We start from the raw sequence: 25,334 nt of genomic DNA on the forward strand, positions 1-25,334 counted from the left end.
AAGAGAGATGAGCTGGATTATAGAGGTGGGCCCATTGTAATCACCAGGGTAGTTAAATGAGGAAGAGGGAGACAGAAGAGGGGAGAGAGGAGAGGAGATTTGACCACAGGATCAGAGTCAGAGTCACACAACCATGCTGACCTTGAAAGAAGGAAAAGAGGTCACAGGCCAAGAGACGTAGGTGGCCTCTGGAAGCCAGAAAAGTCAAAGATACAGTTTCCCCTGAGGCCTTCAGAAACAGCCGTGCCAATATTTTGACTTCAGCAGGCTCCTGCGTTCAAGAACCCTACAAGGTTAAATTTGTGTTGTTTAGTGGAGACTATTTCTTTTTTCTTCCTACTACCATGTCATTTGGGGATACTTGTTACAACAGAAAGCGAATACACTAAGCTCCTTGAAATGTTCAGAAATTGCAGATAACACTGGACTGTCCACTTTGATATGGGATTGGGCTTATGTGAAAATCGAAAGGACAGTGTGACCTTTGCTAACATCTGCTTTTCTGATTTTTAGGAAGAGAACAGTAAGTCAAAACCTCTGTAGTTATTATTTTAGACAAGTGTCTCTTAAAACATTATGTAACCCTTTGCCTTAGGACCCCAAGAGAGTCTCTGTTCTTAGAAGAACATGGATTCCGTGAGATAGGGTCTTACATCTGAGTCCCACAGTGGTCTCTTATTGGCAATGAGAACTTGGGCAAATCATTTACCTTCTTTAAGCCACAGGATCTTCATTTGAAAAGGAAGATAAGAATAAGGATTGTTTGGGTGATTAAATTCTACTCACAAACACACGCACACACACATATATGTACAGCATTTAATACAGTGACTAACACATACTAGGCACTCAACAAATTCCTGTTATGGATTTTTAAATGCATGTATAAAAGGAGGAGAAAGTTGCGGGAAGTTGTGGGAAAATTAGTTCACGGCCCCAAAAAGGGCCATCTCTCAACGGGCTCTGATCAGTCAGTCCCCAGTGATGGGCTAATAAGCAGAAACTATAGCACTTGAGGATGTAATTTAAACATAAAAAGGGAGGAATTTAAACATAATTATTAAACAGGAGGTATGTTTACACTGTTGGCTGGATCATCTTATCTGGAGAGCTTTAATAAGCAGAGAGTCTCCCCTGTTTTAGAGATGGGCATGCAGGAAAATTACTTGGATGGGTGGGCCGTTCTCACCCCAAGATCACATGACTTATTACTCACGGAAGTAACACCTCTTGTATCTTATTCCAGATGGACTGTCCTCCCATGATTATTGTCAGCTGCATCATCAGTTCAAGGAGACAGCCACCTGGGTCACACTGGAATATTAGACAGAAAATCTCATTTAAATTTTAGATAGCTCTAACATGAAATAAAGTCATTATTTTATGCCTAAAAAAATCTAAGGAACAGAGAGTAAAGACACTCTTCATTGGGCAACTAAGAGAAAACTTGAAACAGGTTAGACTGTCAGAACACAAAGCTGTATTCACACGTCTTCATTTCTGTATTTTCACAGCCAATACACCAGATCTCCAGGATAAGTCACAAATCTTCCCTTAAAAAATGTGATGTAGAAACACGAGGAGTAGTAGTTGACAAACTGGAAGAAGAACACCTTCATGGCTAGGTTGTTCTCATAGTCAGTCTGGTCCTTGGGATCTCTGCAGCTAGAATAAAGAAAAGTTAAGTCTGTAAAACTGTGAACAGCCTTGAGACCCTAATCAAAGCCACGGACACATGAGTTAACACGCTAAATATGTATATATATTTATATATATATATATACACAATTCACACTTTTTTCCATATAAGCTGTTTTGAATTCCTTAACATAGCTACTATATTAATTCCAACTGTACACACTGTTGTAAGAGTTTCTCCCACTATGAATGCAATATCACACAAGGCAAAAAAAAAAAAAAAAAGTCACCCGTTCCTTAAAATTTATAAGCACAACAGTATCCAATGGGCAAGAACTGTCCTCTGTCAGGTGTAAGTTGAAAGAAAGCTACTTCTAAACATCCTGCTAAATGAAATTCTCTTGTCTCCCTGAACAGCAGGAAGGTAGGACTATTGAAGAAAACAAACAAAACACGGGGCAACTTGCTAGAAGCTTTTGGGGAACATAAAACATCCTCCTAGTTCAAAATTTGAATTGGTCTTAGTGTTTTCAGAAGATGACCACTGAGCAGACAACTGGGAGAATGACCCAGCCACATGCAGTGTGTGGGAAGCAGTTAACTTGGGCCGCTAAGCTGCTGGCTGGGATACAAGCCAGAGAGAAGAAACATTTGTTATAGAAGCCACAGCTGATGAGAATGGAGCTACACTAACAGGAACAGCATGGGGGGAGGACACAAAACAGTGTGATTACTTGTCCTCTCCGTAACGCACAAGCAAATTTGCCACTGGAACCACGACCCTCTTCCACTTATTTGCAATAGAGAGACTATTTACTTTCAACAGTAGGGTACATGATCTAATGTAATTGAAATTATTATTAAGCACTGACATATTTACACAGAGCTTGGACATTCTAAAGCTTTCTTTATCCCTTTTACTAATGCAAAGCTGCAGCTAATTCACTTCTCATATAGGCTAGAGAAAATACGTTTACACTTGAAGTTTTCTAAAGACTGTAATGTACTGGAATTGAAGTGCCTAAAAGATAAAGTCTCTGTTTTGACCTGGTTCTAAAACTGGTGTAGAAATGACCTCAGCTGCAGAAGGAGCTTAACAGACTCAGTCATCTTGATTGCCACTTTCTCATATATGGCGTTCAGGGTCACGATGATGATAAAACTGATGAGGGAAGCAGTGATGGGCGTGGCCCACCTGCACAGTCAGGTACTTCTGGATTGGGTCTCTTCCATTCAGGTTCTAGGGAAGTTCTGCTGAAAATACAATGAACACTGAAAGTCCGTAGACAATGATCCCAATAACTGAAGCAATGGTCAACAAGACCTGACAACCCAAAAACCTAGCAGCATAAGGCTCACTAATGATCGTATTTTTACACAGAAAACTTGCCCCCAATCCACGCTTAAACAGAAAACATGCACGTGCTGTAAACCTCACATAAACGTGAAAAGTGATGTAAATCGCATGTAAATGCCACAAGAGACGTGAATATCAGGCATGTTAAATTTTAGGGGAGGAGGAATGAAGGATGTCAAAAAGAATGAGTGCATCCACTAATATAACATGCTGACAGCAGGAGCAGCTGTGTGCAGGGCATAGGGAATATATGGGAACTCCACTTTCTGTGAATTTTTCTGTAAACCTAAAACTGCACTAAAGAAGGAAGCCTGTTAAGTATATCATTAAATGGCTGAAAATGGAGTAACTGGTGGCATGTTCTTTTGGAGACAATTTTGTGATAGCAGAACCAATGAAAGTATCCCTTCTACATCTATAGAATTACTTAGGTTATGAACTAGTTGTAACCCATGAAGGGGATATGCTTCCTTTCAAGGGAGAACCTATCACTGATTCAGGGGTCAGCAGTTGCTAGCTGTCATCTTCATTCTTAATAGGACAAGTGAAGCTGTGGACATGCCCTGAGGGAAATAGTGGAAGTGACAGCAGGTCTCTGCTGATGAAAGCTTCACATGCTTTTCATACTCCTTGAGATCTTAAAATGGCAGGTATTCCTACTCCCTGCATTTGCACAAGATTCATGTCCCTGATCCATTGTAGTTCTGACTGTGTGGACCCAAGGACAACGGGAGTGTCTGAAGCATAATTTGCACGTGGCTGGTAGGGCTTCAGTTCCTCACTAGGCAGGTATTTTTCTGCCCACTGAAGAATGCACATTAAAGGTCCCATTTTTAAACTGTTTTCCTTCCATCTACCTTCTTGGTCATAGTCCAGAAGCATGTACTCAGGGTCCCTGGCTGCTCCTGATGGCTGCCCCAGAGAGAAAGCTACAAAGAATGTGAATTTCAAGACTAAGTGAACCACATCATGTTATTTACAGTAACAGCGGGAGGCTGGCTTGCACCTGCAAGGGAGAGCAGATGGAGTGTTTACAAGCCCCTCCTGGAGCCACACTCCTGCATCTAGATCCCAGCTACGATGCTAGCTGTGGGGCCTTGTGCAAATTTCTTATCTTCTAGGGGCTTCAATCTCCTCACCCATATAATGGGGGGATAATAATAGCAATTTATAGGACTATTGTGATGAGTCAATGATTTACTAATTGTGAAAACAATTAGAACATTAACCACAGGCATGTGAAAAACTCTACCTAAGTATTAGCTATGAATATGGTGACCAAAGTCTTAAAAAGGTGTTTTTCTTAGTTTTTAAGCCATCAGTTTGTAGAGAAAGCATTTTATTTTCTCCTCTACTCTCTTTCATCATCCTTTTCTTCACAGAAAGTCTTCATGATTGTGAAAGGAATAACTTTTTGGTGTGTGTGTGATTAAATGTGAAAATTAGTTAAGGCTGAGAAAAATGTATTATAGAAGGTATATAAAGCCTTTCCCACTTGTACAGCACATATAGGCCATTTAAATGCTATGCATTTTTAAAAAGTCTGCATAATAATTTTTTAATTATTTATTAAGTAATCGTAATAGTTAAGACTCTTTAAATGCTTACTATTGCTTCAGCACACGTCTGTTTTTCTAAATCCTCACAATCACCCTGTTGGGAAGGTAATATTATATCTCTTTTACAGATGAGGAAATAGAGCCACGTGGAAATGATGCAATTTCCCCAAATGAAGCAACTATTAAGTGAAAGAATTGAAATACTCAAAGAGCCAAAAGACACACTAACTGTATAGCACTGTCTCCAACATGGTCTGTGAAATTAATTGTAATTCATTTCAGAACTTTTACAAACTTGACACATTTCCATTTTTCTTCCAAGCACTTAATGGGTTCAATATTTCTTATGAAACAGGAAAGCTTTCCATTCTCCTTCCTCAAGTTTCTTCGTATTTATCATATTTTCTGATCATAACTTTAACATTTGCTCATTAAAGAAAATTTGAAAGTACTCAGTAGTGGACAGAACTGTTGTCCTGGATCTGTCCCCAGTCTTAGAAGGGGACCCAGATTTTGCTTTAGGATAAATAACCTCCCTTTTGTTTTTTGTCCTGTGATTTAAGCTCGATTAACCCACTCTTTCTGAAGCACCAGAGGTAGATCTCAGTTGGTTTAAGACAAATAATACCCGTCATTGTATTGGCCTCGCACATGATTGGAGAATTGACAAATAACCCAGTAAGAGCCACTATTATGTGAGGAGATACGTGCTTGTGCCCATGTGAATGATAAGCTTCCTCTATCAAGAGAGGAAGCTTCCAAAAGAGACCTCTCTTGGTTTGGATGGATGATCTGGGATGCTGAGTGCCTAGAAGCAGCATGCTGAGACATCATTGGACACAGAATGAAGACAGGACAAGACCAGCCCTTGACATCATCTGGGCTACAGTATCTCTCCTTGACTGAAGCCAGACCTCAGATCTGAGGTTTTCATTTACAGGAACCAATAAATCCCATGCATCCCCATTTTTTGGGTGTTGTTTAAACACATTGGAAATTGATTTTGTCACCTACAATGAAAAGACTCCAACTCTGAAAATGAATAAAAAATAAATTAAGAAAAATGCTTCTACCTATAGACATAATTCCTTCAGAAGGGTTCATTGTTTGTATATTACAAATCATTTTATATATTAATTTTATTCTCAAGCCTATCGTAAGCATAACATTTTGACATGTCATAAAAAATTTTCATGGACACACTTTTTCATGGCTGGGTATTGTTCTACTTTGTGAAGGGTTGGAAGAATATTTTGGCTGAGATTATATATATATATATATACACATATAAAAGTATGTCTGTGACTTGCATCCATACTGACTTTTCCCTGCCATTTTGAAATACTTCCTGATTAAAAGTTTTTCAAAGCTGAATTAGTGGATTAAAGCATAGGAATATTTTTGACTCTTGATATCAACTGCCAGACTGCTTTCTAAGAAGGCTTGAGGAGTACACTAGAAATTAACACAGCATTGTAAATCAACCATACTTCACAAAAAATATCCAGTAACCTAGTCATGGGATTGGTGATCACTGGCATTTCATCCTCATAAACAGAGCTGTGTCACTTGAGAGGTGGAAAACTACTTCATTTTGATGTGCACTGAATTACCATTGGAGTGTGACATCTATTTTTTCTTTGTGAATGTGTGTTCCTTTTCTCTGCCTTCTATGCTCCTGAGATTTTTTGATGTTACCTTTGAAGTGATCTGAACTCTCTATGTATTGAAGGAATTAGCCCCTTGTTGGATTTGTAAACAAATAACATCCTCTGGTGTTTTGTTTAAAATTAGGATGCTTCTGATGCATGGAAATCTTTGTATACTTTCCTCAGAAACTTACTGCCCATCTAGAGTTTGTGTAAACATCCATATTTATTTCTAGTTTTTTTCTAATTGTGTTACTTTTTAAATGTTTCTGGAATTTATCACAATATATGGTTCACTGTATGATTTCAATCTTTTCTTTTCTTAGCTAACGAGTGTTCCATTCACTGAATAACCTTTATTTATCTCCCTGATTTGTAATGCCTTCCATCTCTTATATTAAATTATTATTGATATCAGAGCCCATATCTGGACTTCCTGTCCTATTTTCTAATCTGGCTATTCTTGAACTACTAAAAGTCTCATTATCTTATTAATTATTATATTACTAATATGATTTTATTCACAATAAACCCCAAATCAATTTTATAACTTCTGATATTTTGGAGATATGATATTTTAATCTAGAATCATGTGATTAAAGCTTCTTTTATATCTTTCAGTAGTTTTTACTTTTATTTTATGATAGTTCCTACTATCCTTTTCTTAGGTTATTCTTAGATATTTTACCTTGGTTGTTACTCTTGGAAAATTTTAGAAATCTTAATGCCTCCATCTGGTCTCTTAATCAGACCCTGGAGAATCCTAAACCAATGATCTGATTTGAACAAATGAGGTGAAAAGAATTGGGGGAAGCACTGTGAGCAGAAGAGACTGTGGAACCTCAAGAGTGGCGCCCTGCATTGGCTCAGATGTTCTCTGGAAAAACTTTTCTCTATGAGACTTCATAGTTCCAAGCTTGATTTTCAGTTTTCTCAAGATTTCACATTAGATTTTAAAAAGTCTGTGGCAGGTTCTTACCCATAAAAGAGCACTTGCACAAAGGGTTATATGTATACACTTTCCCCAGGTGGTAAATGGAACACGCTCTTCTTCCTAATTAAAAAAACAAGTTAAGTCAATCAAGGGATTACACCTATGAAATGACTTTTCTCCTAACTGGTCAATAAATCCTAAACATAATTTAAAAAAAATAATTTTCAGACATAGAATCATTATTTGTAATTGCATGGGTTTTTTTCCTGTTTTTTTTTTCTTTTCTTTTCTGTTAACGATTTCAAACAAACAACAAAATACGTACAGTGTTCATTTTAATACTATTTTTTGAAAATGCATATGTGAACAGTAAACTGTTTCCCTGCCATTGTCTGAGCTTGGGGATCTGGGTACCTGACGAGGCCAAGCTGTAAAGCTCTACGCCTGAGCTGGCCTTAGGTTTCAGAAGTGACGCTAGTGACAGCAGAGTCCGTGCAGGACAGAATGTTTCACAGGTGTCGGCAGCTAACTGGTCTCCACTGTGTGTTCCTTTGTTGAGCTTTATGTGTTTATTAGCAACAACTATGAAGTTTTAGAGTTTCCATTTTAGAGTTTATATTTATATTTCATTTTTAGAGATGAAATCAGTAAGACTCAAGTTTTACCTGGATAATGAAAGCAGATAAAGTATAATAATAGCTGTCACTAAGTACATGGCCTTTCCTCTGTGCCAGGAAGTCTTCCAAGTAGATTCTGCACATAAATTCAACCCGTCCTTACCATAGTCATGAGGAAGCAACTCTCTTATTCTGATTTTATAGGAAACTATGGTACAGAGAAGTTAAGTTGTCCAAGATCACTCAGGAAGCAAGCTGCTGTGTTCAAATATGAATTTAGGCAACTTCATTTCCAAGCTCTCACTACCACAACGCTGGCCTCTCTAAACAATGGAGCATACTTTCGCAAGTAAAGTAAAATGCTTCAATTAAAAAACTAAACAAAATATTAGGCAATTTTTTAAATAAGGAAGAACAATAAAGTGAAATGAGTTTTCATCTTCAATTTTTCAACAAGCATGTTCTAATGAAAATTTAAACTTATTAACTGGCAATTTTAAATTTAAAATTGGCAGTTTAAATGACCAAAAAACTTTTATTCAGTATTTTTTTGTATACTGCCAATATGATACGTTTTTGTTTTTCAGGACTCAAAAGCATTATGAACATCTAATTTTGTCTAAGTTTCAGCTTTCAACTCTGAATGTACAGTCTTTTACCAACATATGCTTTGACTCACATCTTCAGTTGTAAACAATGGGAAATATTCATAATGGGGATTATTAGAAGCTTATTACATTGTAAAAGACAAATGTCACTTTCTATTTGTAGCTGAACCTCATTTCTTTCCATTTATAAAAAGAAGAGTTTGACCTGCTCCCTCCAGAACTTTTCAGTGCCAACATTCTGTAGATCTGTGATTCAATTTATTAAATCTATAGTTGGAGACATTTTCAGATGCTCCTAGTAAAAGCATTTTCTTTCCAAGAGTTATTCATGCTCACAACCTACTGTCCTGCTGCTGCTGCTGAATGCAAGTACCATTAGCTCTAAATTATCTCAGCTGATGGAAAGAAGCAATAATACAGATGACTCAAAAAATCATCTTTTCATAGCTCTGGAATGTTGATACAAAGATATATAGTTTTATTTTTTTAATTTTGCAGCAGGAGAGGCAGCAATAAATTTACATTTTAAGTTATGTAACATGCCTAGCTCAAACACTGCTCAAACACTGATGGCACCTCAACAAATGTTTCCCTGCTTGTTCTACCCTTTCTCTGACTTTAGGATGAGAGCCATGCTGCTTTGTGCACATCCCAACCGGAAGGGGGAGCAGTGACCGCGACTTAGTTAAAGACAAATGGGCACCTAGTCTACGATGAAAAGGAGGCGGCAATAATGAAGGCACATGTTAAAAAATGGGAGTCAACTATAAAAACCAATGTGTCTTTCCTCCTACATCTATGTCATAGCAGCTAATTTATATTTTGCATTTATTTATTGGTGTTATGAAAGGATACAAGTCAATGCCTCTTTTCTCATACACTTATACCAGACCTTTTCTTTTCCCCATTTTTACTGTTAATATGAATGAAGGACCTCAGTTCTCTTCTGTGTCCACCATTCCAGGGAGTGCTCCTTCACCTTGGCTGCACATTATAATAACAAGAGGAACTTTAAAAACTTCCCTATGCCAGAATGTACCCCAGGCCACTAAGTACCATCCGAGTTAGCAGTGATGGAATCCAGGCACCAACATTTTTTAAGGTCCCCTGGTGATTCCAACATGCAGCCAAGGCTGACAAGCCCAGAAGTAAACAGACTAAAGTGAATCTAAACAGCGCCCGCTTTTCCTGGGTAATCTCATCTGTCTCCACGTGGGGACACCGCTCTTCCTATTCTGACCGGACTTGTTCTTCCTGCTCAACCGTGTCCCATTTGTACTCAAGTTATGCCTGGTGCCGCTTCCAGAGCTCCAGAAGTAAGGTGACTAACAGAGAGAGAGAACAGCAGAATGTGGATCTTCAGTGATGACTGATGCTTCAGAAATTTGTACTTAATATTTATTACCCTTAACACTTTCATAAACGGTTAATAAAATCACATTTTATTTATAGGCGATACTAAAGAGAAACATGAGTTAATGCCTTTTTTTTAGAAAAAAGATAATGTAGATTATTTATTGAACTTTTGGAAACAGACTAGCTCTCTAGCTCATGGGAAAGGTATTAACGTGATGGTCAGACACAGGTGACTGTGTCTGATGCTAAAGTATCTGCTACCAGCACATTATGCCCGCTAAAAACACAAATATCGGGGGGATGGGTATAGCTCAGTGGTAGAGCACGTGCTAAGCATGTACAAGTTCCTGGGTTCAAGCCCCAGTACCTCCATTAAAAAAGAAAATTAAAAAAAGTAAAAGTAACTGTCACAATTTAAAAGCAGTGCACGGTCCACCCGCCAAAGAGGAGGTCCTTTTCCTCACATACCTCTGTCTCTTCTGTCCAATGGACCTGAGGGTGGGGAAGGGGATTAGAATGCTTTAGTAACCCCTCCATTTCTATTTTCCACCACCCCAGTCACACAAAATTAAAATAATATTCTTAAATATGGAAAACTGCCATTTTCCTCAATCTTCGGTAAAGTAATTTTTAGGAATCGTCATTCTGTTTTAAGACTCGTCAATTCAAATAGACAAAAACAACATGAAATATTTATTGAAAAATGTGGCTTCAGGGTAAATCCCCTAAGCCCTTCTTCCAACCAGACTGTTACTCCTAGGCCATAACTCTAGAGAAATTCCAGAATAACCACTGTTCCCTCCACCATTATACCTGAGTCTCTACCATGCTCTGAGAATAAAGAGAAAAAAGACACAGTCCCTGCTTCCGGGAGCTCCTAGGTGCACAGGACTCATCATTAAATGATGGCTGAGGAGGCGTGTTAAGACGGCTTGGATAACAGTCAGCAGTGGGTGCTCGGGGCAGAGAGCCGGAACTGTAGCCAACGCTCTCCCAGAGGAGGGAACCACTGTGGTGAGTTCTGAGATGCCCTAGAAGTGATCAGGTGAAGTTATAATGTTAAGGCCATTTCTCCCTGGGGAGCTGCACATGCAAAGGAGGGAGGCCAAAGAGAGCCAGGTCACTTCCAGGAACTGCAAATAGTCTAGAAGTGAGAACAGGGTGTGGGAGGCAGGTGAGGCAACCAGGTGGAGAGATCACAGGTGCACATCACACAGGACTCTGTGTGCCTCCAAGGTAAAGGAGACATGCAAATTGATCTAGAAAGAAAAAAGATAGAGGCAGGGAGACCTATTGGCAGGTTCATGTGAAGGCCTGCTGAGGCCCCGCTAGGAGGAGAGAGAAGAAAACATTTCAGCAGGTGGACGGATTGGCCACAGATGTGATGGAAGGGCAGGAAGAGGTCAAAGATGCCGGCCAGCTTTCTGGCTTTGGCAGTGTCCTAAATTATAGTGCCATTTCCTAAAACAAGAAGGGCAGGAAGAGGAGCAAGTCGTGAGAGGAGACAACTGATTCAGTTCTGGCTGGGTGCCTGTGGGCTCCAGGAGAGATGTCCAATAGGCAAATAAAAGTCTAGAAATCGGGAGAAAGTTCTAGGCTGAGCCAAGTAGTTTTCCTGCTTCAAGAGGCTAATGGTTGTGAGTGGACAAGCTCACGAGAAGAGATGTAGAGGGGTAGCTCTCACCGTCCTGCACATGGGAAGCATCTGGGAGCCTTTAAAACATAGTGCGCCCCAGCCTGGTGTGGGGCCTTTGTACTGTTTATTGTTTTTTAAATACTTTCCTTTTTTTGGGGGGGTAGTTAGATTTATTTATTTTAATGGAGGTACTTGGAATTGAACCCAGGACCTCTTGCATGCTAAGCAAGTGCTCAGCCACTGAGCCATACCCTCCCCACCATTTTTTTGTTTTTAGACATTAGCTCTACTGAGCAGTCAGGGTTGAGAATCAACCTGTAGAGAGCAGAGAGCCTTGGGGTAGAGATCAAGGAGAAGCTTCCCAGAGCCCTGCAGACCCCAGCAAGGGCAGCCGGAGATGCAGGGAGCCTCGGATGGGCTGTGAGGAACGTGAACTCAACACTCCCCAATGACAAACATGTTTCAAGCACCCACTTCCCAGCAGTGTTTCTTCTGAGTTTACTACTTTTCCAGTAATACTGGGTGAGAATAGAAATAATCTGGACAAAGGGATCAAATTCAAATGCTCGTTCTGACCATTCTTAGCTGCGTGATTACTGATTAAAAGGTTACCGGTCTGCCACGTGTAAACTGGGGGACCTAGAACCGTGCTCGTGGGCTGCTGTGAGCGTAATGAAATGACAACTATAAAGGCACTCCTGACTCTCAGAGGTAATTGCTACTATTGTCCCCATTTGGGACACCAAGAAACAGAGTCACAGAAAGCTTCAAACATTTGCCCAAGATGAAGGTTAGTGTCTGGAATCAAGCCAATGACTTCGTGGATCCAGAGCCCAGGATCTTCTTACGAATAACACGGCACTGCCCAGGCTCCCTGCTCCAAAACCCGCCTCCCTTTGGCTCAGTTCCATGGGCCCTGCGCTGCACAGATGTCGTCACTGCCTGCCTGCCCGCCCGGTGTCTGACCCCGGCACTGCTCCCTCCATCTCACACACCGCTTCCTTGGGCACACCAACCCTCACGAGGCCATTGCTGTGGGTACTCGGATGTTTACACGGAAACGCAGGTGGCAGCCCAGCTTTTTGCTATAGATGCTGCTGTCAGTGGAGGCAAAGAGCTCACAGTTGGTGGCGGAGGCCACTTCTGGTATCCTCCTTGGCTGGAGAGCTGGATGGAATCCAGTTTCCCTCTGCAACTTAGACATCCAGCATGAGAGTTATGTAAGGCCATCTGGCCTCTCAACATAGAAATGATGCCCCCGCAGTCGTACTTAATATTGTAATCTCCTGGCTCCACCAGGGAGCAGAGGCCATGGCCTGTTGTCCAACAAGTTTTGTTTCCTTACACGACAGCTACAATGGGGTGAGTAAACACCGGACCAGAAAATCTACAAAGCCCTCGTGTACTATTTCCTGACACTTGCAGGTCACCCAAATACCCCAGATCCTCCAAGTAAACAACTAGTAAGAGGAACTGAGCTGGCTCGTCTGTCAGATCCCTGATGGCAGGACGGATTTGTCCTCTCCTGCTCTCGGGATCATCCGTTCTCCTTCTGTGTGCCCTTCCCCGATTGAAGGAGACTGTTCTTTGTTTATGGGCTATGGAGTATTTGTGGCTGTCTGACGAGAACCTTCGAAACTAGAGCTCTTGGTGAGAATGGAAGCATGGCACCCATGTCTCATGAGCTCAGCTACCGAACAGCCTCATCTAGCCAAGACTGTGGCCAACACCAGGGGTCCACGCTGTTGAGTGTTGGGTCTGGAGAGCAATGCCTCCACCACTGAGAAGCTGCCCCACCACTTGTGCCCTTGTCCCCATCCAGGGGGAGGTGACGCATCCATGGGGTGAAAGCCTTGAGGGCACTAGGTGACTGTGGACCAAGCTGTGACTGGCTGGTCCTGCCCCCCAAGTGACCCATGTTACCCTCACATGCAGAAAATCCCCAAAGAGACCCCTGCTTGAGGGAATGGGTCACCTATAAGCCAACTGTCCTTGGGCCACCTAAGAAGCAACACAGTATACACAGTGAGCCACCCACTCACTACAGTATCCAAGGCTCACAGTTCCCTCATGTGACACCATGTACCCCCAGCAAAAAGAAGACCGTTACTTTGTAATTGACTTGAGAATTCTACTGAAAACACTGCCTTCCACCTTCCACTTATGAAGTTCTTTCCACTGTGTCCCCTGCTCTGCAATTGTGCAATCAGTCCAGAGCTCCCTCATGAGAAAGGAAGGGGCCGGGCAAATCCAATAAAGGAATGGCACAGCCTTTAGCACCAAGATGGTGGAAAAGTCAACTCCCAGTAGATCTTGAGCTTCAATACACACTCACCGAAATACAGCAGGATGTTAAATGGCACTCCCACAGGTCCCAGGACAGGTTCAAGGCTGACCATAAAATGTCAAAGGGTGAGTGGTGGCCCAATTTCTGGGAATCCCAACACCTTTCCCAAAGCAGTTGGAATATTCCTCCCACTTATTAGCATATGAAGATACTGAGTGCATAAAATCTAACAATCCCACAGCTCGTGGTTGCTCTCTCTGCTGAGATAGACAGCCCACACACTTTCTGTGGAGTGTGTATCTACTTTTACTTTAAACTGGAGCACCCAACCCCCATGCCTCATGGCCTTTCTGTTGCCTTCTGAAACAGCCCACTCTGTCTATGGTGTATATATCTCTCTGAATAAATCTACTTTTACTGAACTGTGGCTCTCGAATTTGTTGCTGGGCAAACCAAGGACCCACACTTGGTGAGGTGCATCCCAGGGACCCAAATACGACCTGGGATATGGCCATCCTCTCCCCCACATTTTCCTGTATCATACATTCCTTCCCAAAGGATCTCACCTTGTGCACTCCAAAATAGACAGCACTCATGTGTCCTGACAAGGATCTGCTCCTGTGTGTATCATTTCTTATTTCCACTAGAACATCAACTTCAGGAGGACAAGGATTTGGTTCTGTTCACAAAGGAAGCACCAGCACATCACAGGTGCTGGAGAAGTATTAGCTGAATGAATGAGCTGTGGGAAGTCCTGGGATTTCCACCTGGAACTCCTAGCCTCTTGGGTCCCAGCTGACTACAGGTGCTCCCTGCTACTCATGGCTGACCTCTTGCCACCACTCTCTGCTCTGCCATCACCTGAGCTGGGATGAGCTGAGATGGGCACACACCCCGGAGAGCATGGCGCATGGTTCATGCCGTTACAACACACTCGCCCCTTGACTGTTAGAGGTTACTTAGGGTGGACAAACTGAAGGCAGCACCATGTGCACCGCCCTACCCCACAACTCACTTGAAGCACCAGGACTGCACACAGGGGAAACGCTGGCCCTTTACAACCTAAGGAGAGGGACTATGGGTGAGAAGAGGGTCTCTGTCAACGAACAGTCTCTTTACAAGCCCAGTCTTAGGAAAGCTCTTTAAAGATACTTTTTGTATCATCCTTGTGTTTCTGTAATCCCTCTAGATTTTGTCATTTTAATCTACACATCAGAAATACAGATATTCTTGAAATCTCTATTGATTTTCAATGAAGAAAATCCTCAATTTCCTACACTGCTAAGAAAATTACTGCACTTTATTTAAAAAAAGCAGCTTCCTTTCATGACTTCCTATCTTCAAACACCTAATTTCACAAGAATCAGTGAAGCAGGACATGAAAATCATGCTATGCTTTATCACCTACAGGTGGGCAGGGATGAAATGAATGAGTACTGATCTCATGAGACGGGTGAGGGTGAGGAAGGACCAAGGATGAGAAACCAACATTTTCTAACCCATTTCTCTTTTTCAGAGTCCCAGACAAAACAGTGTGATTGTATCAACTAAAACAAGAATATCTGCACCCTTCTAAATGCACGCTACAACTTTACTACTACACACGGCACTCTGTCATTGACCTAAAGGCTGATGACAGCCAAGAAATTTGCAGGGATCTTATTCTGTGCTCATCCCTTTTTGTCTTTGGAACCTCAGGATATTTGCCTCCTCTCCCTGAGTGTCATTTTCCTCATCCTTCAAATGGGAGTGTAACTGTCATTCATTTGCTCAGGGTCTATTCGACAACTGGAGACGGCTTATGAAAACAACAACAACAAAAAAAGCAAAACAGAAATTCTGATCTGTGTTGTCTTCCTCCTCCTCCCTGAACATGAATGGCATCTTTCACTGAATCCCGTACTTAAGGAGTAGTTCTGATGAGGAAGTCACAGGACTGCCGTGTAACTGAGAAATGACCTGGTGTAAAAGAATGAATTGCCAGCAAATCCTCAAAACCCATAAGGGTGCAAACCCTGGGAGCTACAGGCATGGGTGGGAGTTCCTTGGTTCCCCATTTCACAAATGGGGAGAATTTTGCAGGGTCCATGAAAGACACAGATAGCCCAGTAAAACCACACCATGTTTTGGAGTACACCAGGGCCACGTCGATGCTGACCTGTACTTCTTCGTGTCCCAGAGCAAGGGCCCTGGGCAGGGGTGACTGTGCTTGAGGCTGGACAAGAACTTTCTGTTCTGTCTCTTTTGCTCTCTCTCTTCCTGCAATAAAACAACTGGTAGGACTCTGGTGGGGAGCAATATACCCACATTCTCTGGCAAGCCACACACCAGGCAGCTCTAGCTGATCTGAGAGAGGACTCTTCAATGAACATATATACATCAAAGTCAGGCAGAAGGCTGCCTGTGACCTTGGGAATCCAAACCAGCTTGTCCTCTTAATCAGGATATTAGACATCTAAAGAAAGTGTGCACCAGATGAAGACGATGCATTAGACAGCGTTGGTGGTTATGGCCAGCAGTATCTAAGGACAAGTCATGCTCTGGCAGATGGGAGCATTTTGGTTGCTTTAAGAGTTTGCTACTGAAGGGCTGGGACATTTCATTGGGCCTTGAATCTCCAGACCTCTTTACTCACAAAGGCAGACAAGTTAGGTGAGCCAGCTCAGCCTTTATTCCAACTTCCTAACCAAAATGCTATGAGGTTGAAAATATATTTCTCAGACTCTTCTGCAGCAAGGGTTCCAGATGTGGCTTTAAAAATGCCCATCAGAGATTGAGATTTACAAATATTAACAACTATATATAAAAATAGCTAAAAAAACTAAATTTCTTCTGTATAGCACAGGGAACTATATTTAATATCTTGTAATAACTTTTAATGAAAAATAATATGGAAAGGAATTCATACATATATATGTGTATATGAATGACTGGAACATTGTGCTGTACATCAGAAATTGACACATTGTAACTGACTATACTTCAAATAAAAAAAAATATATATATATATAATGCCCATCAGCAGCTTCTGAGTGTCACTTAAAGCAGAAAACCAGATGAATGGAGGCAAAGGTGGGTGGAGGAGCTACGTTATTTTGCTGGGGTGGATGCAGCGGGCCTGGCAGAGATCTAGAAGGAATGCTCACAACAGCCACTTACTGATCTGCAAATGAGTTTTGGTAATAGCTTCCTGAAATCCTCCCCACCCCTCCTGATGAGCCAGGTGTCTGGCGTTTCTCTGGAAATCACTAGGCACAGCCTGGGACTCAAAGGTAAAAATTAAAAACTGCAGTAAGGTAGCGAAGAGGCTGGCAGGACGTGTTGGACAAAAGTAGGTCAGAATCAACAAAGAATGAGGAGGGGATACAACGTGGGCTGAGGACCCTGACTACAGTTGTGGATTGTCTGTGTTAAGGACTCTGAGTCAGTATGAGTAGATGGATTGGTGTGGACTAAAATGGTGGCCATTGTTCAGATAAATATGTGATTTGGACTTTATTTATTAGAGGAGGGATTTTTTTCCCCCTTCAACATTGATCATTCCTAGGGAGCAGAAAAATACTCTGCCACACAACATCTAAGTGCAAAAGAGATGCTACGGGATGGTGGTGGTGTGAAAAATTTCAGTCCCGCAGTTCCAAGGTTTCCTTAATGAGGTTCACAGAGTTGGTACTTAAAATAAAATAAGGTACTTATAATAAAGACATCATCATATGTACATATCCTTAAAGATACACATATGGTGCTATAAGTGGGCCTGAAATGTGTTCTACATTCTAAAATCCGATGAAATATAATCAGTAGCTCAATATGCCTCTCGGCTCTATAATCATGATGTAGCTAATGATCACAGAAAACAAGATCAGCTAGTAAATTTGAAATTTGTCTTTTCCAGTGTCGAAGATAATATTTTTTGCTTTACTTAAAAAGCATTTTTTTAATTAGGACTGTCAGTGTCCATTGGTATATGGGGTTCAGTAGATATGTTCAGATGTTCTAGACAGTGAATCAGAGCAAAGACTGAGGTTTAGACAGTAGTTAAATGCCTCACCCGTGTAATCAGCATCCACATATTGCTATACTGAAAATCCTTAAAACTGAGAACTTCATTAAAGCAACTAAAAGAAAGGGAAAAAAATAGCCACAGACTAGTGGAAGATTTGTAACGTGTAAAAATGACAAAGGGCTATTCATGAGCATATTCTTAAAAACCCCTACACTTTAATAAGTAAAACAACAAACGGACAACAGGTTGCACACTTCTCCCTGTAGGAGAAGCCATGCAGATGGACTCTTATGTGAATGGGGCTGGAGCTGTAGAATTAGTTACTCTTGCAAGTAACTCAGTTAAAAACAAATGCAAATGGGATACACTTCTACAATATCTGAGTAAAAATCTTGGAAAACTTACTCCTCTGTTAAGCAATGACAATGGCAAAATTTGTTAAAATTAACCTCTGCAGAACTCTGGAAATTAAACCAAGGCTTCCAGCAATAAGGGGAATGTTTATTTGAGAAAAAATAACAGCTAAATCTCCATAAAGATAGTCAGGTTTGTCATATCGTAACTTGAACTACCCCCATCCCCGTATCCTCACCTAAATGGTGGCCTTTGAAAGCAACAGTCTCACAATCAAGGAAGAGGCAGAAGTGATTTGAAGTTACCCAAAAAATCCGCCCCCAGAGAGCTGTCACTAATTCACCTATCTCAAACTCATGCTGTGCAAACAGCCTGTCCCCAGAGTGTTTGTGGAAAACAATCAGCAGTGAGTAACTTTACAACTGCATGAGGCAGTGGTACCAGTACAGGCTAATTAGATGCTGACTAGGAAACTTAGAAGGCAAAATTGAGTATTGAGACTTTCTGGGGTTGGAGGTAGGGTTAAATAGCTCCAAAAAATTCTGAGAATTGTAGAAGTCCGTACACATGTGTGGCATATGGCAAGGAAAGATCTGAGAAAATCTTAAGCCTTCAACTCTGGCTGAACTTGAGGTTCTGCATAAGCAAGAACTAAAGTCTACAGAATAGCTGCAGACTGCCTGCCGGTGCTGAGGGCTTCCCTCAGCACGCAGGCACACAGCCACCTGGCAACAGCTCAAACGATTGGCTCCAGGCATTGAAAGAATTCACTGTCCAATCATTATTACAGTGATGACAACTAGGCTTTCTGCACACATACAGATCTCATGGCCATGCATGATAAAGAATACAGACTTTACAGAATTTGTTCAGGAAAGTAACTACATAAATAGCTGCAGCAGCAATGACAATGGAAGCAACGATAAACCCTGGAGATGAGGAAAATCTGGCTTTCAGATCTGCCATATTGTAATATTTTAAATGTCCAATTTTCAACAGAAAATTACAAGATGTACAAAGAAACAGAAAAGTTTGGCCATAACACAGGGGAGAAAGTAGTCAATAGAAACTCCCTGAGGAAACCCAGACACTGGACTTACTAGACAAAGACATAAATAAGGAATTACACATATGATTAAAGAGCTAACCGAAACCATGCCTAAAGAATTTAAGTATGTGAACATCTCATTGTACAGAGAATATCAATAGATAAAATTTACATTAAAAACCAACTGGACATTCTAGAGATACAAATATAATGACTAAAATGAAAAATTCAATAAGAGATTTCTCTGTAGATATGAACTTGTTGAAGAAAAAGTCAGTTAATTTAAAACTACTGAGATTATCCAGTCTGTGGAACAGAAAGAAAAAGGAATGAAAAAAAATAAACACTGTGTCAGAGATAGGTTGGACACCATCAACAATACCAATACACATATAATATGAGCGCCAGAAGGAAGGAGAGAAAAGAAGGGGTAGAAAAAATATATAAAGAAATAATGGCTGAAAACTTCCCAAATTTGATGAAAACATTAATTTGTACATCCCAGCAGCTCAACAAACTCCACGTGGTATGAACGTAGAGACATCGAAAATAGGCACATCAGACTAAGTGTGTCAAAAGAGAAGAACAAAGAATCTTGACAGCAGAAAGAGAAAAGAGGCTCAACATATTCAAAGGCTCCTCAGTAAGACAGTTGATTTCTCATCAAAAACCATGGAGACCAGAAGGCAGTGGGATGGTATCGTCAAAGTGATAAAAGGAAAATACTGTCACCAAGTATTTTATAGCCAACAAAATGATTCTTCAAAAAAAAAAAAAAGAAGAAATTAACACACTCCTACAAAATCTGAAAGGATCAATTGCTAGCAGGCCTGCCCTACAAGAAATACTAAGGATAGTCCAGCAGGTGTAAATGAAAAGACACTCACTTGAAAAATAAAGAGCACTACTACATGAGTAAGAAAATAAAACAGTATAAATACAGTATTACATGTACGTGTTTTCTTCTATTTGATGTAAAAGACAACTACATAAAACAATACTTATGAAACAGTGTAGATGCACTTATAAATGCATAAAGGTGTAACTTGTATGACAGTGACAGCATGAGGAGGGGGAGGGAAAAGATTGTTATCAAAGCAAAGTTTTTGTGTACTATTGAAATTAAGTTGGCATTCATGTGAATAAGATTGCTTTAAAACAATATGTTAATAATAATCTCCAGGGCAATGGAGGAGAAGGAGGAGGAGGAAGAGGAGGAGGAGGAGGAGAAGAAAAAGATAAAATAAACAACAAATTAAAATGGCACACTTGAAAATGCCTACTTTGTACAAAAAAGTGTAGTAATAGAGCATTGGGGAAATAAAAAGTCATATAGAAAGCAGATAGCAGATGTAACTTCAACCTGATAAGAAATTACATTAATGTAAATGAATTAAATATTCTAATCAAAATAGTAAAGGCAGAAATAAATGGAATAGAGAATAGATGAATAACAGAGAATAATCAACAAAAAGAAAAGTTGGTTCTTTGAAAAGATCAAGAAAATTGACAAATTTTTAGCTAATACTGAAGAAAAAAAGAGAGAAGGTTCAAATTACTAAGATGAGAAATGAAAGGAAGGATGTCACTACTGCCCTAACAAAAATAACAAGGAATATAAGGGAATACCATGAATACTTGTATAGCCAATAAATGAGATAATCTAGATGAAATGGATAAATTTCTAGAAGGATATGTGACTAAATCTAATTCAAGGAGAGATAGAAAACTCAAATAATCCTACAATAAGTAGTGACTGAAACAGTAATCCAAAACATTCCCACAAGGAAATGCTAGGCCAGTATGGCTTTGCTGGTGAATTCCATCAACTACTTAAAGAAAAAACAAAAACAAAAAACAAACAAACAAAAAAATGCTTCACAAACTCGTCTAAAAATAAAGAGGTGGGCACACTTCCCAATTCATTCAATGACACGAGTATCACACTGATACCAAAACCAGACAAAGGCATCACAAGAAAACTAAAGACTATCTCTTATGGATATAAATGCAAAAGTCCTCAACAGAATAAAAGCAAATCCAATCCAGTAACATATAAAATAGACCACAATTCAGTGGGATGTATCCAGGTATGCAAAGGCATTTCAACATACAAAAGTCAATTCATGTAATATGCCATATTAATAGAATAATAGATAAAAACTAGGAATAGAAGGGAACTTCCTCAACTTGACAGAGAACATCTATGAAAAACCTGGAGCAAAGATCATACATAATGGTGAAAGACTGAATTATTTCCTCCCAAAATCAACATTGTACTAGAGGTTCTAGTCAAAGCAAACAGACAAAGAAAATAAAGCCTCTAGATTAGAAAGAAAGAAATAAAACTATTTCAATTCCAGATGACATGATATTATACATTGAAATCACAAGGAATCCACAAAGAAAAAAGAGAGAGAGAGAGAGAAAAAAAAAACTATTAGAATTAACAACATAGTTTGACCAAAATTGTAAGACACAAATCGATATATAAAAAAGTAATTATATTTCTATACAACAGCAGTGAATAATCTAAAAATAAAATGTAGGAAACATTTTCATTTACAATAGCATCAAAAAGAATAAAATACTTAGGAATATTAAGAAAAATTTGTGGAATACTGAGGAAAATGTCTGAAACTTGTATATTGAAAACTAAAATACTACTGATAGAAGTTAAAAATGACCTAAAATAAATGGAAAGCTCTTCTGTGTTCATGGATCAGAAGCCTTATCATTGTTAGGATGGCATTTGTCCTCAAAATGACCTATAGATTCAATGCAAATCTGGCTTTTTGGGAGAAATGAGCAAACTGTTCCTAAAACTATGGAAATGCAAGATACCCAGAATAGTCAAAACAATCTTGAAAAAGAACAAAGTTTTGAAGTTTCCAAATTCAAAACTCAGTAACAAAATGGTAATCCATACAGTGTGGTACTTGCATAAGGGACACACAAATAGATTGAGAGAAAAGAACTGAGAGTCCATAAACAAACTCTTACATGTAGCCAGTTAATTTTTCGTAAAGGTTCCATGACAATCCAACGGGAAAAAAGTAATTTTTACAAAAATGATGCTGGGACACCTGAACATACACCTGGAAAGAAAGAAAACTGAACTTTTACCTTAACACCATTTATGAAAATTAACTCAAAATAAATCACAGACCTGAAATTATAAAACTTTTAGAAAATGAACAATGAGAAGATCTTCAGGATTTTGAAGTACAAATACTTCTAAGATATGACAGCAAAAGCACAAACAACAAAAGAAAATATATCAAGTGAACTGGACTTCAGTAAAATTAAACACTTCTGTGCTTCAAAGGACTTCATCAACAAAGTAAGAGGACAATCCACAGAATGGGTGAAAATATTTCCAATATTTTCCCTGATAAGGGACTTTTTATCCAGAATAGACAAAGGAGACTTAAAACATGAAAATACAAAGACAAATACAATTAAAATGGGCAAAGAATTTGAATAGATGTTTCTCCAAAGAAGACATACGAATGGGAAATAAGCACATAAAAAGATGTTCAACATCAGTAGGCATTAGGGAAACAGAAATCAAAAGCACAATGACATGCCACTTCATACCAAATAGGATGACAAATATATATGATATATGATATATAAATATGTATCTATAAACTCGGTAATAAAAAGTGTTGATGAGGATTTGGAGAAACTGGACTCCTCATACATTACTACTGGAAATATAAAATGGTGCAGTCACTTTAAAAACTACTTTAGCAATTCCTCAAAATGTTAAAAGTAGAATACATCCCAGCAATTCCATTTTTTGATATATCCTGAGAAGAACTGAAAATATGTGTTCACACAAAAACTTGTCCATGAGCATTTACAGCAGAATTATTCATCATCAACTGATAGATGGATAAGCAAAGTGGTGTATTTATAACAATGGCATATTATTTGAACACAAAAAGGACTTTGGGTACTGATATATGCTACACCATGGATGAGCCTTGACAACGTCACACTAAATGAAAGACGACAATCAAAATAGGCAGCATACTGTATGGTTCTACTTATATGAAATGCCCAGAACAGGCAAATCCGTAGAGACAGAAAGTAGAGTGGTGGCTGCTGGGGTCTAAGGGAAAGGAAGTTTAGGGAGTGACTTACTAAAGGGTACTGGTTCTTTTTGGGAGTGATGGCTACAAAACACTGAAATGTACTTAAAATCCTAATGCACAATTTCAAAGGCTGCATTTTATTGTATGTGAATTATATCTCCATAAAGCTGTTACTTTTGAAGCTGAGCCCACATATGGAGCAACTGGCCCAGCACTGACTGCAGCATCTGGAGGGGGAGTGACCCACCCACCCACCACAAAGGAAAGGATCACCTGACCCAGTGTTGGAGGGGTGCAATCTTCTTGCCGAAAGACACTGTGAGCAGCACAGACAAGGGGGCAAACAGAGCAAGGTGAGTTTGTGAAACAGGGCGAAGACACAAAGGCCTCTCAATAAAACCATTAAGAGCACACAGTCTCTAGGAGAACACATCTTTGTTTTTAAAATCTTTTTATATCTGTTTTATTCCTATTACATTTTTAATCTTTATTTTTAAACAGTCCTATATGTTTACAATTCTCATTTCATTTATATTCTCTTGGTTTTGATCTGTTATTTATTAGTCACAGTTTTCAAATATTGTATTTTGAATTTTCTCTTCTTTTTATTAAGATTCTTAAAAGATATCTCAACTCGATTGCTATTCTGCTTCAACTTGCTCTTCTATTATTGATTATACACTCTTTTCAAACCTTCTTTTCCTCCATTCTTTTAAAATTCTCTCTCTCTCTCTTTTAAGTTTTATTCCCACATAGGCTTTAGATAGATAAATAAATAAACTCCTTTAAGGACCACAATAGATAACTGATACTCCAAAAGCCACAGGGCCAGAGAGATATGAGCAGAATGAAGAAGCAGAGGAAGTCCTGCCAATTAAAATAGCAAGAGAAATTCCCTCAAAGAACGATCAATAAAATAGACATTGATGGCCTACTAGATCAAGATTTCAAAAAAGAAGTGATCAAATTACTGAAGGAACTAAAAGAGATAGTCTTTAGAGACATAAAATATATCAAAAACAAAATAGAAGCTATAAAGAAGAGCCAAGTAGAATTGGTAAATTCATTGGCTGAAATGAGATCTGACCTAAAGGCTGTACAAAGCAGGCTAGATAATGCAGCAGAACGAATAAGTGACCTAGAAGACAGGACAACAGAAAGCACCCAATCAGAACAGCTGAGAGAAAAACAAATATAAAACAATGAAAACAATATAAGGAACCTATGGGATAATATAAAGCATGCCAATCTATGCATAATAGGGGTACCAGAAGGGGAAGAAAGAACAAAGGGGATGGAAAAGGTAATTAAAGAAATCATGACTGAAAACTTCCCAAACTTAAAGAAGGAATCAGACACCCAAGCACAGGAGGATCAGAGGGTCCCAAACAGGAAGAGCCCAAAGAGAAACACGCCAAGATATATCATAAATCAAGATGGCCAGACTGAAGGATAAAGAAATGTTCCTAAAGGCAGCAAGAGAAAAACAAAGAGTGAGTTACAAGAGAAGGCTCTCAGCTGATTTCTCTACAGAAACACTACAGGCCAGAAGGGAGTGGCAAGATATATTCACAGTCCTGAATGAAAAAAAAAGATGCAGCCTAGGATACTTGCTCCAGCAAGGCTATCCTTTAGAATAGAAGGAGAGATAAAGAATTTCACAGAGAAGCAAATACTAAAAGAATTTAGCAACACTAAACCCATGCTAAAAGAAATATTGAAAGGTCTACTCTAAATAGAAAAGAAGCAGGATGCTACAGAAATGAGAATTCATGACTGTGAGAGTATTTTTCCTTTCTTCTTCTTTTTTTTTTTTAAATCTTGTTCTCAGTAGGATGGGTTTGAGATTACATTAATATCTGTTTAGTACACACAGTTACAGTAATTGGTTAACAGACTTACAAAAAAGTGTAATCACAAGCCAAAAACTTACAAGTGAGTCACAAAAACTAAATACAATACAAAGGAAAATTACCATACCACAAAAGGAAGAAGAAAGGAACCAAGAAGAAATACCAAATCAACTGCAAAAATAAATTGAAAATAGCAATAAACTCTCATCTATCATTAATTACTGTAAATGTTAATGGTCTAAATGCTCCAGTCAAAAGACATAGTAGCAGACTGGATAATAAAGCAAGAACCTTCAATACACTGCATACAAGAGACACACTTTAGGGAG

The 25,334-nt window shown here is 39.4% G+C and overlaps 1 long non-coding RNA gene across 2 annotated transcripts in view; it reads right to left on the reverse strand.

Moving 5' to 3' along the window:
• LOC135320521 (uncharacterized) overlaps positions 1–25,334 on the reverse strand; it is a 50,490-nt gene that overhangs the window by 13,575 nt on the left and 11,581 nt on the right. For both annotated transcript variants that reach the window (XR_010379689.1, XR_010379690.1), the window contains exon 4: positions 1,217–1,314. This is a non-coding gene — a long non-coding RNA (uncharacterized LOC135320521). The remainder of the gene's footprint in view (positions 1–1,216; positions 1,315–25,334) is intronic.

The sequence above is a fragment of the Camelus dromedarius genome, unplaced genomic scaffold, assembly GCF_036321535.1.
Source record: "Camelus dromedarius isolate mCamDro1 unplaced genomic scaffold, mCamDro1.pat HAP1_SCAFFOLD_171, whole genome shotgun sequence".
NCBI lineage: Eukaryota > Metazoa > Chordata > Mammalia > Artiodactyla > Camelidae > Camelus > Camelus dromedarius.